General features: G+C 36.9%; 1 protein-coding gene across 1 annotated transcript in view; it reads right to left on the bottom strand.

Moving 5' to 3' along the window:
* CACNA1B (calcium voltage-gated channel subunit alpha1 B) overlaps positions 1–16963 on the bottom strand; it is a 3578581-nt gene that overhangs the window by 2644192 nt on the left and 917426 nt on the right. The gene's annotated exons all lie outside the window — the stretch shown is intronic.

Raw genomic sequence — 16963 nt, 5'->3', positions numbered from 1 at the left:
AAGTTTTTACATTCTATACAAATTATAAGCTAAAACATTTACAGTGGGACAATTTATTTTTTGAGAATTGTCTAAGGGTAAACTGAGTGCCAAAGGGATTGAGAATTAATAAATTACCTGCAGGCAATGATTTACATAAAAACTTGGTTGATGAGTGGCTTGAAATCAATCAAAAAGCAGGACTGCAATATCTAGAAGTTTTACTAAGCCACAATAGACAAAAAATATCAGAACTGTTGGATAATATACGTGATAACTTTGTCATGTTAAAAAAAAATACCTCCATTGATAATTTCAACAGTAAAATGCATAGTATCCAAGAGAATTTGATCAAACTGAATGAGTCGTTAAGTAAAAGAAAACAAAAGAAGTTTGAGTGTGACCGGCGAGAGTATGAAAGGGGTATGGCTTCCGCGTATGGGCTGAAACTTTCAAAAGAAGTGCCAGAAAAGCATGGAGATGATGATGTCACTGCAGCAACCACAGAGACAAATGCCGTGAGGTGCTCGGAGCGTCTGAATGGAAAGAACCCATCAACTACGGTGGAAAGTAATTAAAAAAAAACATTTAAACAAAATTCTGGAGCAAGAGGAGTTGTATGAGCATCAACAAGTATACAGCCAATGATAAATATAAGTAATAAAAACGCAGATCCTACAGAAGTGGAAAATCTTGCTGTGGTGAAACCTAAAAAAGTAAATCAACAAACAGTGCAAGTTAAATAGTGAGGAAAGAACTTGGGCCCAGGTAACAGCGAGTGGGAGAATGAATAATTCATTGCACAATAAAGATTATGCAAAAAAAATGGTTTTGTCAAAGGGAAACAATACAAAACAAACTGGATGAAGCAAGCATGGAGGACATCGGTACTGTAAACTTTAAAGTTATAAATTTGAGCAATCATGTTTTAACGGAAGAAGAATGTATAGTATTAAGTAAGGGATGGAATTTTGCACCATCCCAGAGGGCGAACAAACTTAATACTATAAATGAATTCAGGGACTATGTAAGACTGTTGCATCTGTCTGTTCTGTTTGATAAAAGTGAAGTACGAAAATGTGAATTTTATAAACCTAGTAACTTTAATCCACCCTTGTTAAAAGAGTTAGAAATGTTTTTAAATGTGTGAAATACAAATTATTGAAATACTGGGTAAGAAAACGGACTATAAATATAATATGTCCAGAAATTAAAAAGATTGTTTTGACAAATTATTAAAGAATGATGACATTTTATGTATGAAAGCTGATGATAAAGGGGGGTCACTAGTATTGCCTGAGAGGGAGGATTAGGAGTGGAAAATGAAAGACCTATTATCAGACGATAAATTTTACAAAAACATTAGTATTGAAAAAGAGAAGAAAGGTTATGCTATGAATGATTCATGCATAGAAGAATGTTATTTTTAGCTGGGGAGAATAGATGATAGCACAAGAAAGTTTTTGATTAATACTAACCCTAAAATTAGTAAACTTTATGGAATTCCTAAAGTCCATAAAAATGCCCCCCCCCCCATTAAGACCCATTGTAGCAAGTGCTAATAGTAAAACAGAAGGGTCATCAGTTTTTCTTGATAAACATCTGTAAAAGGCAGTTTTATCTAATCCTACATATATCAAGTATAGTTTTGACTTGGATGTTAAGTCTCTTTATACCATGATTCCCAATAAGGAAGGAATGGAGACGGTTAGGCTAGAATTAAGAACTAGAATGTTCACGAATAGTACTAGAGGGTTGCTAAGGGAAATGATACAACTGGTTTTAAGCTACATTTTTTTTTATCATTTTATGAAGACATTTGTGTGCAAGTTAATGATGTAGCGATGGGTGCTTCTTTAGCCCCTAGCTTTGCTAATGTTTTTATGCATGGGCGGGAGGCAGCTAATATAATGGAGCGTAAATATAATAAATGTATCATGAAAATGGTACATTTTATTGACGATGTGTTCCTTGTGTGGAAAGGAACACTTGTTGAGCTGGAAGAATTTATTCATTATATTAATAATGTGTGTACCTATTTGAAAATCACTTATGAATATAATTATAGTGAAATTAATTATTTGGACTTAACTATTTTTAAAGAAAATAATAAACTAGTAGCTAAAGTATATAAAAAAAGAAGTTCAGAATAATAGTTACTATTTTTCTAGTATGCACCCTAAAAAGACTAGGTTGAATGTGGTGAAAGGACAGTTAAAAAGAATTAATAGCCTAACAAAGAAAGATGAGGATTTTTGTGAAGAAGCCAACTCTTTTTGTAATAAAATAGTAAAAAGATGTTACCCTCATGTAGAAGTAAATAAATTACTTCAAGAACAGATGGAAGAAAGAATGGGTACAAGAGATGTTATTGAAAGTAATAAAATACACTATGAAAATAAAAGAGCGATGGCAATACAGAATAGTGTAGATTCTCAGGCTATAAAACATGTTATGAAAAATTGGGGATTATTTAAAGCTAATAATGAACTAATTAGCAAAACAGGAATGAGTCCAAAATGTGTACAAAAGAAAGCTAAACGTTTTAAAAACTATTTTCAAGGGAAACTGAGCAAAAATTATTGAACAGAACAAAGACGTGGTATGGTTAAATGTTATAATTTTAACATGTGTAATTTGTTTTATTCAAAGGGGAGTGAGGTAGAAATAGGAAATAGCAAAGTGAGAATACCTGGGGTATTTAATTGCAAGTGTAAAAATGTGATTTACCTTATAATTTGTATAGAATGTAAAAGCTTTTATGTAGGAAAAACTACTAGGGAGTTAAATAGGAGAATATAAAAACATAAATATGCCATTCAAATAGGAGATATTAAAAGGTTGTGTGTAAACACTATAAAGGTAGCAAGTGTAAGGTGAATTATAAATTTTAGTACTAGACTCCCTGGTTAATATTATTAATGTTATTAACGTAGAAGATGAGCTAGGCTGGCGTTAATATTGCTGGCAAGTTAGATTAAATGCTAGTTTTTCACCTGGATTAAATAATAGAGAAGAATTTACTATGTACTTAAAAAGAAAAGCATTAAGACATTAAGGGTAGCGTAGGTTTATTTAAGCTAGTTATTTTACTATGTTTTTAATAAATGTGATAAAATGTGATATTTCATATATTCAGTATATGAATCATGTGAGTGAGCTTATGATTAGAATGTGATATTTAAAATGTATTAGGTTATGGTTACCTCAGTCTGAAGAAGTCTCTTGTGATTGTTTTTGGGAGACAAAAGTGCTTACTGGAGGTTTATGTACCTTGGAATAAAGTGTCGGTTATCCAGCAACTTCTGCATCTTTTGTGCATCTTTTTGTTTCCTGTTCATGCTACTTTGAAGAGAGTTTCTGGGTATAAACTATATAACAGACAAGCTATAATTTGATCTGGCTTGTAATTAAAGGGTCTGGGACTTTTCCTAAACCAGGAAATTAATACATTGTAAGGAGATTTCAATCATAAGATTCTTCAGAGAAGCAACTATACCAAGAGCAAGTATATAAATTTATTAGTATTTAAATGTGGGGAAAAACTATTTGGTTACAACTATAGTTTGTAAGAAAAGATCTAAAACATACAGCTAAGAAGCCATTTGAGATGGAAAGCTACCTGAAGCATGTGGTTTTAAGTTGTTCTCAGTACTTATCTGAATGTCTATATAGAGAAGCACAGAAAAATAACATCACAAAGATGGAACACAGAAAAGAAAAAGTAAAGCAGAAGTTAAAAAAATATAAGTTGAAGTTATGGAGTGCCTGCGAAGTGAAGGATTTGGTGTAGAACGCCAGTGAATTCCCATATGATAGAACAATGGATGGTGCAGGATGAAATTGAAGAGAATGTGCCACAGGAAGATGCTACAGAATCTTCTATAGAATGCCTGCAGGAAATGGAAAATAAGGGATGTGTCCACAGTTCGGAAGAAAATGAGCTAAGAGAAGAGTTGCTTGATTTAATAGACATGGACAGATATATCAAGATCAATGAAAGAAATAGACTGCAGAAGGTTAATAAAACCCACAAAGTTAGAAGTCTGATAAAAACAAATGAACACAGTAATTAGGACTGCTCATAGAGATCCATGTGATATAACAGAAGTAAACAGGATATATTACTGTGCAGCTAAATTAATAAATGATAAAGTTCTACCATAACACAGGGTAGTGAGGGAAAGGAAGGGGAGAAATTGAATACCATCATGGAAATATCGAATAGAGAAAACTATAAAGCAGTTAAGACAAGAAGTGCCACTGTTAGACTATAGAAAAGTGAACAGATCAACAAAAATACTAGAAAGATGGATGTGATAAAAGCAATGCACAGTATTAGAACAGAACAAGATCTATCATGCACTATCGTAAATAAACTAAAAATTTTAGCACAGGCAGAAGACTTAGAAGATACAAAGATCAGTATAAAGGAAAATTACAAAATAAGCAATTTATTGATGATCCAAAAGTTTTATAGAGAATTGGAAAACAAGGTAAAAGGAATTACAAGACCGCCAAAAAATGAAGAAATAGATACATTTTGGAGAAGTATCTATGGAGATCCTGTGGAACATAAAAAAGATGCTAATTGGATAGAAGTAGTAAAAGAAAGAATAAGAAGTTTAAAGGTACAGGATATGAAATGAGATGTAGCAACAGCCAGAGAGACCGAAACAAATTTGAGAAAAGCCTCTAACTGGAAAACCGCAGGGCCAAATGCAGTACCCATCTTCTGGTTAAAAGTATTAACATCTTTGCACAAAGATTTAGCCACGAATAAGAACTATTTATATGCACACCCCTAACAGACACCAACCTGGATAACAGGAAAAAGAATGCTCCTACTTAAGAGTGAACCTGCAAGCTACCATAAAAATTACAGACTAATAACTGGTCTTCCAATGACATATAAACTATGCATGGGAATTGATGCTGACAGAGTTTATAGTAATTTAGAAGAAAACTCAATTATGGCAGTAGACCAAAAGGGCAATAAAAGAAAGTCATATGGAACAAAGGATCATTTGTTGTTAAAAATGTCATAGTGGAGAACTGTGAAAAGGGGAAGAATCTTAGTATAGCATGGATTGACGACAAAAAAGCATTTGGTAGTATCCCACACTCACAGATAAAAGAGTGCTTAAAAATGTATAAGATGCAACCTACACTAATTGACTATATTACAATGACCATGAAACAATGGAAGACCACTTTGCAATTAAGCCATGATAAAGGACAAATTATTATCACAGTGATAAAAATTCAAAGGGGGATACTTCAGAGCGACTCTATCACTGCTGCTATTCTGCCTTGCCCTTAATCCATTAAGCTGTCTACTTAACACCTTAGGCCATGGCTATAATTTGGCTCCTAGAAAACAAAGTATAAAGACTTCTAATCTTCTCTGTCAATAATTTAAAACTGCATGGCTCATCAGATGAGGAACTGAAAGCACAACTGCAAGTTGTCAAAACTTTTTCAGATGATATAAGAATGTCTTGATAAATGTGCAAAAGCAACCTTTAAAGCAGGAAAACTGCAAAGCCAGGAAAACATCAGTTTGGGACAAGAACATGATATATAAGAACCTGAGTAAGAGGGAGTTATAAATACTTGGAAATTGGTGAAGGATCAACAATAAAACACAAACAAATGCAAATAAAACTTAGTAAGGAATATTTCAGAAGACTTAAATTAATCCTGAAAACAGCACTGACATCTAGGAACAAAATTCAAGCTATAAACCAATTTGCTCTTCCTGTCCTAACTTATAGTTTTGGAGTGACTAACTGGCCCCAAAACGTGTTGGATAGATTAGATAGGAAAACAAGGAGGATGCATCATGGTCACCAAATGATTTATAAAAGTCCGTGCATACCAAGATTATATATTCCCCATTCTGAAGGAGGGATGGGCCTCCTTGAAATTGATTACATGTATAGATCTGCAGTCGTGGGACTCTACACATCTGCTGAATTCACAAGACCCAAACATAGTGAAAGTTTTGAAATGTGAGGACAGTAAATCAAGATGACTGCGTCAAGCAGGAATGGAAATCAAACCACAGGTGGATAAAAATCAGGCAGCAACTGAATGTGCCAAAAAACAAAAGAAAGAATATAAGGAGGAGTACTAGATGAGGCAAAAAATGTGGAAAAAGCATAAATATAGTTGCAAGTATAGAAAACTCCTGGAAGAACCTTATGTTGATCAGAAATGAATGCAGGAATGGTTGAGAAGAGGTGAATTCAAACAAAGAGATGAAAGGTTAATATTGGCAGCCCAAGATAGTGGGTTACATACACATTGGTTTACAAAGTCCATTGAACATGTGGGAGAAAGAGACAAATGTAGGTTTTGTAAAATCTAAGTGGAAACAGTTGCACATCTCGTTGCTGGTTGAAACATACTAATGGCGGAAGGACTGTATACTGTGCCAAGACTGTTGCACTGGGGATTGTGCAAACATTATGGTATTGAAGTGGCTGAAAAACACTGGAAACATGAGCCAACAAAGCATCATTGAAAATTATGAAGTTTATATCACATGAGATCACCCATTGCCAACAGTTTAAAAGATAGATGCTAGAAAACTGGATATAGTGGTCCAAGAAAAGAAGACAAAAGTAGCACCATTGAAATTGCCACACACAGTGACAAAAGCGTCTTGCGTACAGAGAGACACAAAGTTATAAAATATCAGGATCTCCAGGCAAAAATGAGAGCAATGTGGAAGAAAGATACTCAGACAGTTCCAATAGCAGTAGGAGCACCAGGACTTATAAAACAACAATCTACAATCGTATTTGGGTACGTTACCAATCCATGTAACCTCGTACGAATTGCAGGAGTCCTCATTACTGGACACATTGCGGGTACTGCAAAGAGCACTTTTGGCTGACATCTGAGACTAAAACAATACTAATTTCATAAACTGTAACTGTATTTTGACTAAGAAAAGGGGTCCATTCCCATCATACTATTAGAAACCCAAAAGATTTGGAAAAATTAAAAAAAAGAAGCACAAGTTTAAAACCCAATAATTCTCACAGTTCAGAAATTAGCTAGGGGATAGATGTAGTCATATTTTTTTCTTGCATTCTATTTTTTCAAAAATATTTTGTCTCTTCATACACTTTACTATATTACTTAACTCATTATTATCCAAGTATTTTCTTATTTATTTACTTTAACATTTGTGGATGGTTTACTACTATGCATTTATTTGATAAGAGGGTATTTGTTACTAAAGAGCGACAAACTGCTGGTAGCTGCCTCTATTTGGTCAATCCTCCATGTTATACACTATCATTTGTGTGTATAATTATCTGGCTTATTAATAAAAGTGTAACTAGGCTGAGAATCAAACTGCTAATCTGGGATTATGGCAGTTTAATACTGTGAACCAAGTAGAAAGCTGTAATGACGGAGATCATTACCTACTCTCAATAGAAGTTGTTCTGTTTGCATCAAGTTAAGACCTTATTTAAATCACTCTTACTATGGACAAATTAGTACAGAAAGGCTTAGAAATTCAGGTGGGTTGCCGAGAACAGTGTCTGTGGAATTACTAGAGCAAAGACTCTGCTGAGAGGGTGTTTGGTGTGAAGCACCTACTGCTGGGTATGAATGGTGAAGGTTCATACCCAGGGCAGCAGCGTTAATTTTCTGTATGATCTTGTGGCCATATTTCATGTAGGAACTTTACTGATTCATATTTGAGTGCCTTTTGTATATTTAAATCTGTTTGGCACCAATGACTTGACTCAAATGACCATACACATGGTGGCCAGTCTCATTAGTTGTCAGTGGTTGCATTAAATTCAAATCCCATCTAACTAGTCAGGCAATCTTCCTTTACCATTATGAGTAGCCATTCAAGATTTCTGTACCTGATTTCTAAAATGGTGAATGAATATAGACAGCCAGGTTTATGTGTCCTTTGGTCGTAATGCTGTGCTATATAAATCAGCAAACTTCTACTTGGCTTTGGCACAGTCGCACAGAAAGTAAAGGTAGTTTTGAACAGGTTAAATCCCCTCCTCTCCGACAGAAAAAAAATGTCTTGATGAATATTCAGAGCTGTCACAAAACACCAATTCTAGACAGAAAACTTGCTTCTGATAGTTTTATGCCCATCAAGAATGGCGTTTAAGTGCAGGAAAACCACTGACAAATAGACCATGAATTTTCAGGTTCCCTATCAAATCGAATATCACTTATCAGAAAACTAGTGGGTAGAAACCTATTTATCGGCATGGTCTGTATTTATACACAAGTATACACCAGTAAGAATGACAGATTCCAACTGCCTCCCCAACAGCTGGCAGAACAGCATATCAGGTTATGATAAGTTCAGTGAAATGCATGTGGTTTGAAACTATGGCTATGCAAACCACCTTGTATCCCAGTAAGTGAATGTTTACTTCAAACCTAAACATACTTGAACAGTTGGCCCTACATTCACAGCATCTTATTTATGCTCAGCCATACGAACTTCAGTGATTTTAAGGGAGACAACTGAACGAACCCTCTGTCCTCAAAACAAAATTAATATGCCCAACGTTACCCACATAACTGGTGCAAAAGTTATGGTGTGAGTAATGTTTTCTCCTTCCTTGTTTATAGCTTTGCTCTCTATTTCACTGTTAATATCACCATTACTTCTTCAGCTGGAGAAACAGAAGGCCAGGGCAGATCCTCAATGCAAAACAAAAGATTCTCTCGGCATTTCTCAAATGCTGAAGATGGGAATGTGCCTCTCCCATTTGTAGGATGGCTTAGTAGCAAAAGAGTAGTAACCAAGGTAAAGCTCTGTTTTCCCAGACAAAAGCCATGAGAAGTCAGAACATGCATATGCCACCAAGTGGTAGATCTGCAGTACTGCAGTTCACAGCTACAAAGTTACAAGTGGAATGTGTGACAAAAAACTACAGTGCAAAAGATGAGGGCTGCAAACTTGGTCATCAAACCCAGTACCCACCATGTTCCATGGTTATGGTCACACTGTCTACTGGTCACACACTAGTGATGCCTGAACCCCGCTGGCTATTCTCGGTCAGCTGCCATTGGAAAGAATAGGTCACACAGTTAAATCCTCCAAAAAATTAGAACAGTCTCACACCTTTCAACTTCTTAGCACAAGAAATCTGGAGAAAGCCAAAAATAGGGGGGAGAGAAAGGCCCAAAATTAGGGACAGATTTTGAGCTTTGCTCTTATAAACTTAGAACTTTGCAAAAATAACAGGTTTTGCACTTGTATACATATTCTGAAAGATATAAAGTCTGAAACTTAAATGTCTGGCATTCTTTAGTGACTTCAGTACTCAAAATATTTTTAAGGAACAGACCAAAGATACGAGGCAAAAATCTTGACATTCTGTGAAAATCTGGACAGTTGTGAGGTATGTTAAGTTTGTAGGCTTAACTTTAAGTAAAAAACAAAAAAAAGAGAAGTTATGTACTTACCATAACATTCCATCTGTGTTGTCCATTTTCATTCATCCTCAACATATGGGTCAGATCCAATCATCAGATCAGACTTGTTCGTTACTATAGCTCATGATTACCAAAACGTTCTCAAGCTCCTTCCCTACCCATAATGCACCAACCTCTAATATATGTCAGATCTCATTTGCTGTTTTACAAAGGTAAAAGAACCAGTATAAATATCCTAACAGAGTTTACCATATCTGGGCCTCAATATGAACAACAATGATGTCCTTATTCATACACGTTCTTCCAGAAATTCACTATAAAACACCATGGTTGAGAGTTTGAGGGTGGGGACCTGAGGAAGAATGAAAATGGACAACACAGATGGAATGTTATGGTAAGTACATAATTTCTTTATCTGATAATGTCAATTTTCATTCCATGCTCAACATATGGGACAGAGACCCCAGCTACCTAAATTCCCAGGTGGACTCGAAGGAAGGATATTCCTGAACACAGTTGAGCCAAAGGCTGCTCTACCCCTCAAGACCAGATACAATCTGCAATGAGCAAAACTGCGCAAAGTTTTGTCTTTGAAAGACATCAAACGTGTTGTGCATGCAATTATTGTGCTTTGCATAGGCAATTCTTTTTTATCAGTATTACAATGGCTCTTGTAGACCTCCATGTCAGGGCTCTTTGTATATATTACTACTCACTCTACCCTCTAGTCCACTTCTCGGCCAGGGCTAGTGACCCCTTGTCAAACAGTTTTTCCTCCTGAAAGCAAAAACAACCTTTTGATGAACAAATTCATGGCTCAAGAGTGGAAAGACAAGGGTGGTTCTCCATCAATGGAAGCTGAAAGTCATCATGAGCATGGTCTGATGTTTTTCTAGTTCACCTAGTAGTCCTCTCATAAGGTAAAACAACACATTATGCTGTGCTGTAGGACCCATCTACTCCTGCATTTCTAAAATGGGCCTTTGGTAGTGGCTGCATAAAGAGCACCATTATTCACATTTTGCTTCTGAGGATGATGGTTACATGTATAGGCATTCAACCACCTCATCAGCCATCCCTGTATTACCCAAGCTCATTCTGCCTCCTCCCCTCAGCCATCCTTCCATCACCCAGGCTGGTTCTGCTTCCATCTTTAACTAATCCTTCCATAACCCAAGGTTGGTACTGTCCCCTCCATTAACCAATCTATCATCATTCACACTTGTTCTGCTTCCTCTCCCAGGCATCTGGACATCATCCAAGGCTAGTTCTGTCCCCTTCATTAACCAGTATACCATCTCCCAGGTGGAGTCTGCCTCCTTTGCCTGCAATCTGGTCATCACCCAAGGCTGGTTTTGTCTACTCCATTAACCAGTCACCATTATCTAGGCAGGGTCTGCCCCCCCAATTAAGTAGTGATCACTGAGGCTGGTTCTGCCTCATCTAGCCACCCTTTCATCTTCCAGGCTAATCCCGCCTGCTATTATTTATTGATATTTGATTACTGGAAAGGTCTGACTGGGTAGGTGCCCATTTTCAGAAGAGACTCATGAGAAAAGCTCCAAAGTATTACAAAAGTATTTTAAGAACAGCGATTTTGGAATTTTCAAAAATAGCACAAAAACATCTACAGTTTAATTATACCACATTAGACAATATGAAAACATTGGTTAAAAATATAACAATGATTTCATACTTAGATTAACGGTAAGTTAGTATAATGCAAACAGGAATTGCAATATGAAGTCAAAGAAAAAAACAGGGTTAGAGAATATTTAGAGTCAGGAGAGAGAAACTGAAGTGACTGAGTGAAGAAGGGAGAGTAAGACAGTCTAAGATATGAATAAGTACTTGTTCATATTTAGGGATATAGTTTATCCTGGGGTTGTGTAACAACAGACCCAGTTTTTAGATAGAAAGACTTTCAGAATGGTTTTAAAGAACTGGAGGAAATGTATTGACTTAATTGATACAGGTAAGGAGTCCCAGGCTTTAGGAATATTGTAAGAGTACAGACCATGCCCAGAAGATTTGATAGGTTTGTGGAAAGGAGCTTTTGGTCATTGGAACATAGTTGTGTAGAATGGTATTTAGTGCTGGATAACCTTATAGGTGGCAAGAAGCTGTGCATGTTAGTTAATAGGGTAGTTCTAAGCAATTTAAGCTTTTTAGTGACAGAGAGCAGTGGGATCTGAAAGGGGCGTTTGCTGCAAATTTAGCCACTTTATTATAGCATTGTTCAAGTTTTATTTTTTGTGATGCCTGGATGTTATTAAGAATGAGAGTGCCATAAAGTAGTGAGGGTAGGAGGTAAGTAGTGACATGTGTAGTTTTAGATGACCTGATGCAAAGATTTCTGGCTCTGCAAAGCATCCCTAGTTTTTTTATAATGTTTTTTTATGAAACTTTGTATGTGCAGGTCAAATTTAAGCTTTTGAACCATAGAAGGGTAGGCCGAGACAGACCTAGTAAGGACATCTGAAATATAATTTGCTGGAAAAATTGTGTTGAAGGCTTTAGACAAGTCTAGAAATAAGGAGACTACTAGTTTGCTGTTATCTCTAGCTTTATTGACATTATCTATAAAGGTTAGAAGTGCAATATTAGTACTATGGGAGGGACGGAAGCCGTGTTATGTGGGGGATAGGAGCTCTTCCTGCAGGAGGTAGTTTAGCAATTGTTTTTGAATACATTTTTCAAATATTTTGAAGGGGGGATATGATTGCTATAGGTCTAAAGTTAATATCTGTTGAATTTCCACCTTTGTATAGAAGGATAATGTGTGATATTTTCCAGAGAGAGGAGGAATGTAGGATTCCTAGACTGATCTATTTACAAGAACTGAGGTAGGACAGGCAATGCTATTATTTAAGGTACTCACTTAAAATGTCATCAGCTGAAGTAGCTGGCTTGAGTGTTTTTAAAAGTAGTTTTATACAGGATATGGGAACATGTTTGAAAGTGGATGTGGCGATATGTGGCTGTTGGGCAGAGTAGAGAAGCCTTGGTTAGGGATGTTATTCTATTTATGAAATAATAATTGAATTCTATTTTACTGGGGTTGAAATTTTGGCCAGGATGTAATATTTCTTTAATCACTGAACATTATTTTTTATGGTTGTGTTTGCCATTGTTCTAAAAGGTTTTTTTTTTCTCATAGTTTAGTTTTTTGTTTTCATTTACTTGCTTTTTAGGATAGTTGCAGATCATTCTGATTTTTTTGAGATACCTAGTAATAAAGCAAAGCATTTTGCCTCTGTTCCTTCCTGGCAGCCAAGTGAAAGTTTAATTTAGCTCATAAATACAACTTCCCCTATCTTTTGGACTTCAAGCAGGATCCAGTTGTGAAATAAAATGGAGAGCACTCTCAAAGTGAATATGCATGAGATACCCTTAGCAGTTCCATAAGGGTTATTAAAGTCATTACAAACATTTGCAGAGAGCAGGTTAAAGAACTAATAATCTTAATATCACTGCAAACCACACGAGGATAAGAGATATTGACCTTCTGAGCCCTCTGAATATCCTACAAGGTACAAACCCACAGCCTGTCAGTTCAACTCCAAACGGTCAAGCTGCTGGTTTCAAACATCATTTTTTATGACTAGTGAAGGTGACAAGTGCTATAGTTTGATCATTTCATCTTCATACTTTTTGTCTTCTTGCAGTTTCCCCAGAGATTTATTGTGTTGAGTCAAGTCATCATGGGGTTGTCTATCTTAGCCCACAGACAAACTGGACACAGTCCAACAATTCCTTATTGTCAGCTTTGCTGGGGACTGACACAAGATCAAGGAAGAGAAGAACACAGCAGATCCTCTGATCTCAGCATCGAACAAGATTATTACATGCGTAGCAACATGCATAGAGTCCTGTCTTTTTAAATTACCAGCTTGTAACAATCACTGATGCTCTAATAAAATGGAATGTGACAGGCTTATGTTTCACCAAGACTGGTTAATTTAAAAAAGTTTATTCAAAAGGGGGACATAATGCCATCTGTTTTACATATATACAGTCAATAAATGTTCTTCAGTTGTTACAATAAAAAAAAAAAGTGTCTTAATGCAAGTGTGATTAGCTGACATTGTAACAGTTATTCAACAGAAATGTTAAAGTGTTCTTGAGTTTTGCAAATATGAATGCTAAGCATAACCTTGCATGGGTCTGAGGGTGTCTAATAATGTGTCAATGTTCAATTACGGAGAAGAGTGTAAAGATCTTGAACGGATGCATTGGAGACTGCAATAGCATTTTTCACAGTTGCCTGGAAGATGTAGCTGCACAAATCTGTGTAACCTGAATGGATTTATAAATGAGTGTTAGGCAGCTGGCTACAGTCTGTAATGAAACCTGACTGATAAGTAAACTCACGTATTTGAACAGTTGGTAGATTAATTTCTGAAATTACTCTAATACATAATGCTTCAGTTCAAAAGGTCATTCTGCGGGCCTATCGTAACTGTATCTTCTGTTAGCAGCATCCTGAGACCACAAAAAGCAAAAGAAATTCACAAAAGCATAAAAACATTCACTGCATTAAATGGTCAAGGTTCTAAAGAATCTACCTCCATTAAAATCATTGCCTTCTCTCTCTGAAGGGAGTCGTATCCAAAAAGGACAATGATGCTGGGAAGCCAAATGATAGTAGCAAATGAGCTTCCAAGTTAAGCATACTGGCATCGATATTTTGCATCCTCCCACTTTGAAAAAACGATGTAAAAATAAAATGGAAAAAAAAAACTGTAATGAATGCATGCAGTATGTACTAGTAGGTTATGACAGAATCATAACAAATACAAAGCTGTTAGATCAAAGGCCTTGTGCCCCTTGCCAACAACCACCCTCATCTGTATGTCCTGGAGTGTATTTTAGGGCACCCGTCCAATTGTATAATTTTTTATTTTTTTTTATTTTATTTAACATTTGTTGACCGGGAATGTCCGACTAGGTTCCACAGAGCCTGTTTTCAGCAGAGGCCCGGGGAGAAATTCTCCAGATGCATGTCTTTGGAATACACATAAGCAATGTCTGAAGGCCAACAGGAAATCATACTGCTTGTTATGCAAGGAAAAGTGTTGGGTGATGAATCTCTCAATTTCATTTTATTTATTCCTTTATGTAGATTGAGATCTCTCATTCTAGTGTTGCCTGCACTATCTGACACAATGGGTGGAAGGGGATCTCTGATAATGGGATCCATGAGGGTATGGAAAAGTAAGACAACTCTCTCTTCTCAAGCATCTGTATGACACTGAATACAGGGAGTATAATTCCAGCCTTTCCTGGTAACCCAGACTTCTGAGAGACCAGAGTTCAGAGACTCTTGTTGCAGGTTACCTCTGCTGCCTTTTCAGTTTTTTTGAGGTCTTTGCCAAGATACATGCCAAGGGGTGCATTACATTCTATAATAACAGTACTAATCAGGGCAAATTATATGAGAACAATAATTTCCTTGGTTCTGGGAGATGTGCCTTTGGTGATTAGTTGTGATAATACGACTTCCCTGACTATAGTCACAACTTGGTGATCAAAATAGAGGGAAACATCTACCCAGGTCTCTAATGACAGACTCGTTGAGAGTGGGGTGTCATTCATGCAGTAAATTACTGAAATGAGTTGTTTCCTGAAGGAGATGGTACTGCATTTCTTACCATTTAGTTTCAGCCTGTTCTTTGTGCGCTGGGTGTTAATGTAGCTACGTTTCTAGGACATTTGCATAATTTGTAGATTTGAAAACTACACCCAACTTACAATTATCTGCAAACTTAGTCAGCCAGATATCCTCATTGTCACTGCTGGTATCAGGGAACAAATGTCAAAATGGAGAGGGGCAGTATAGACCCTAGGGGAATGCCACTGGTCCTCATTTCCTTAAAAGAGAAGGCATTACCAACCTTGACAACATGTATTCCATCTTAGAGACAGTTTACCTTCCATTTTACCATATAGGGATCTATGTTTAAGGCTATTATCTTGTTTGCAATCCCATCACGTGGTATGGTATCAAATGTTTTTCTAGATCCAGGTAAGTTGCTAGATCCAGTTGGGCTGCATGAACAGTGTGATGATTGCCCATAGCCTGCATGATCGTTTCAAAGTAGTTCACAAGCTTGAGGACACATGACCTGCCTTTAACAAATCTAGATTTTTTTGTATCAAGCCTGATTAAATTCTTAATGTCCTGGATTATAAGGTCAGTAATGATGTATTCCATGGCTTTGAAGATATGACTAGTAAGGTTAACTGATCTGCAGTTGCTTGAGTTCATGGTTAGGCCACCCTTATGAAGGAAATCACCATCACAGCATGCCATTGTTCAGGAGCACAAACTATGGCAAGGCTTAAGATGAAGCAAGGGCCTGCTTCACTGTATATGGCAAATAGGTATGTTGTAAGAACATGCAACTCAGGTAGACCTCCTCCTACCACGGAAAGGACATCAAGAGCCAGAGATAAAGCCATTAATGACCACAATCATCTGCAAGCACTGGTCAGAGAAGGGCATATGGTCAACCAAGACTAGGCTGAAGACCTGGAAGTTGACTAGAGTGAAAGCACAAAAGTTCAAAAAAATACTCGGGGCTCCAGCACTTCAGAAAGAGACGGAAATAAGTGGAATCTAAGAATGGCAGTGCCTCAAAACAGCTTGTTAGAAGACTGCAGAATAGATATTTAGTCAAGATGGGTATGGAAATAAGGTCCATAAAAAAGTTGTTGGTGGAATGTACACATCCAAGGCGTTATCAAAAGAAAGTGGTGCAGGAAAATGTGGCAGATAGAAAAGCCAGACCAGGCTAAGAATCATTACTCATCAGCTAACAAAGAGAACAGTTATAGCAGCAAAAAAATAAGTCATCAGAGGCACTTTACCATCTTCTGGAAAGTGATTGTGCAGATGGCACAAATACAAAAAAACGGTTCACATGTAGGTACTAGGCTATCGGCCCTAGGGCCTATACAAGCCTAGCCAAAAAGGTACCCTGGCTTTAGTCACCCAAGAAAATTATTTTCCTGTGCCACTGTCGAGCAGAGCCACAGAGGTGATCCCCAGGGTGAATTTCCTATTTCCCATCCAATCATCAAGATTTTTCTTGAAGAGTGCTAATGAGGAGCTTTGTTTGATATAGACAGGTAGTTTGTTCCAGAGTATGAGAAGTCTCTGGGACAGGAATCTATCCCTCCAGCATGTTCTGTTTATTGTGGCAACAAGATTTAGGTTCCCTAGAGCAAGTAGCTCGGAGGGATTGGGATTTCTTTAAGTGGAGCATGTCCAACAGCTCTGGGTTTGACATAGCTTTGTATGTTAGGCAGAGATCACCTCTGAGTAGGCAATTTGCGATGAAGTAAAGCTGGAGTTTTTTCAGACAGTCTGCATAGGGTATCTGAGGCCAGTAATCCTCTTTGTGAGGTATTTCTGTAGCTTTTCCAGTTATTGTAGATGTCTTGTGAGCTACATACTAAAAGGGGCATTGTACTCTATAATGGGTCTAATGAGTGACGAGTAGAGGGGAACAATGACCTCTTTTTTTCCTAGATGAGA

Source organism: Protopterus annectens, chromosome 16.part0 (genome assembly GCF_019279795.1).
Source record: "Protopterus annectens isolate FY-2018-M chromosome 16.part0, PAN1.0, whole genome shotgun sequence".
Classification (NCBI taxonomy): Eukaryota; Metazoa; Chordata; order Ceratodontiformes; family Protopteridae; genus Protopterus; species Protopterus annectens.
Note: the sequence above shows the minus strand (reverse complement) of the source record. Positions and strands in the feature narration are given on the sequence as shown.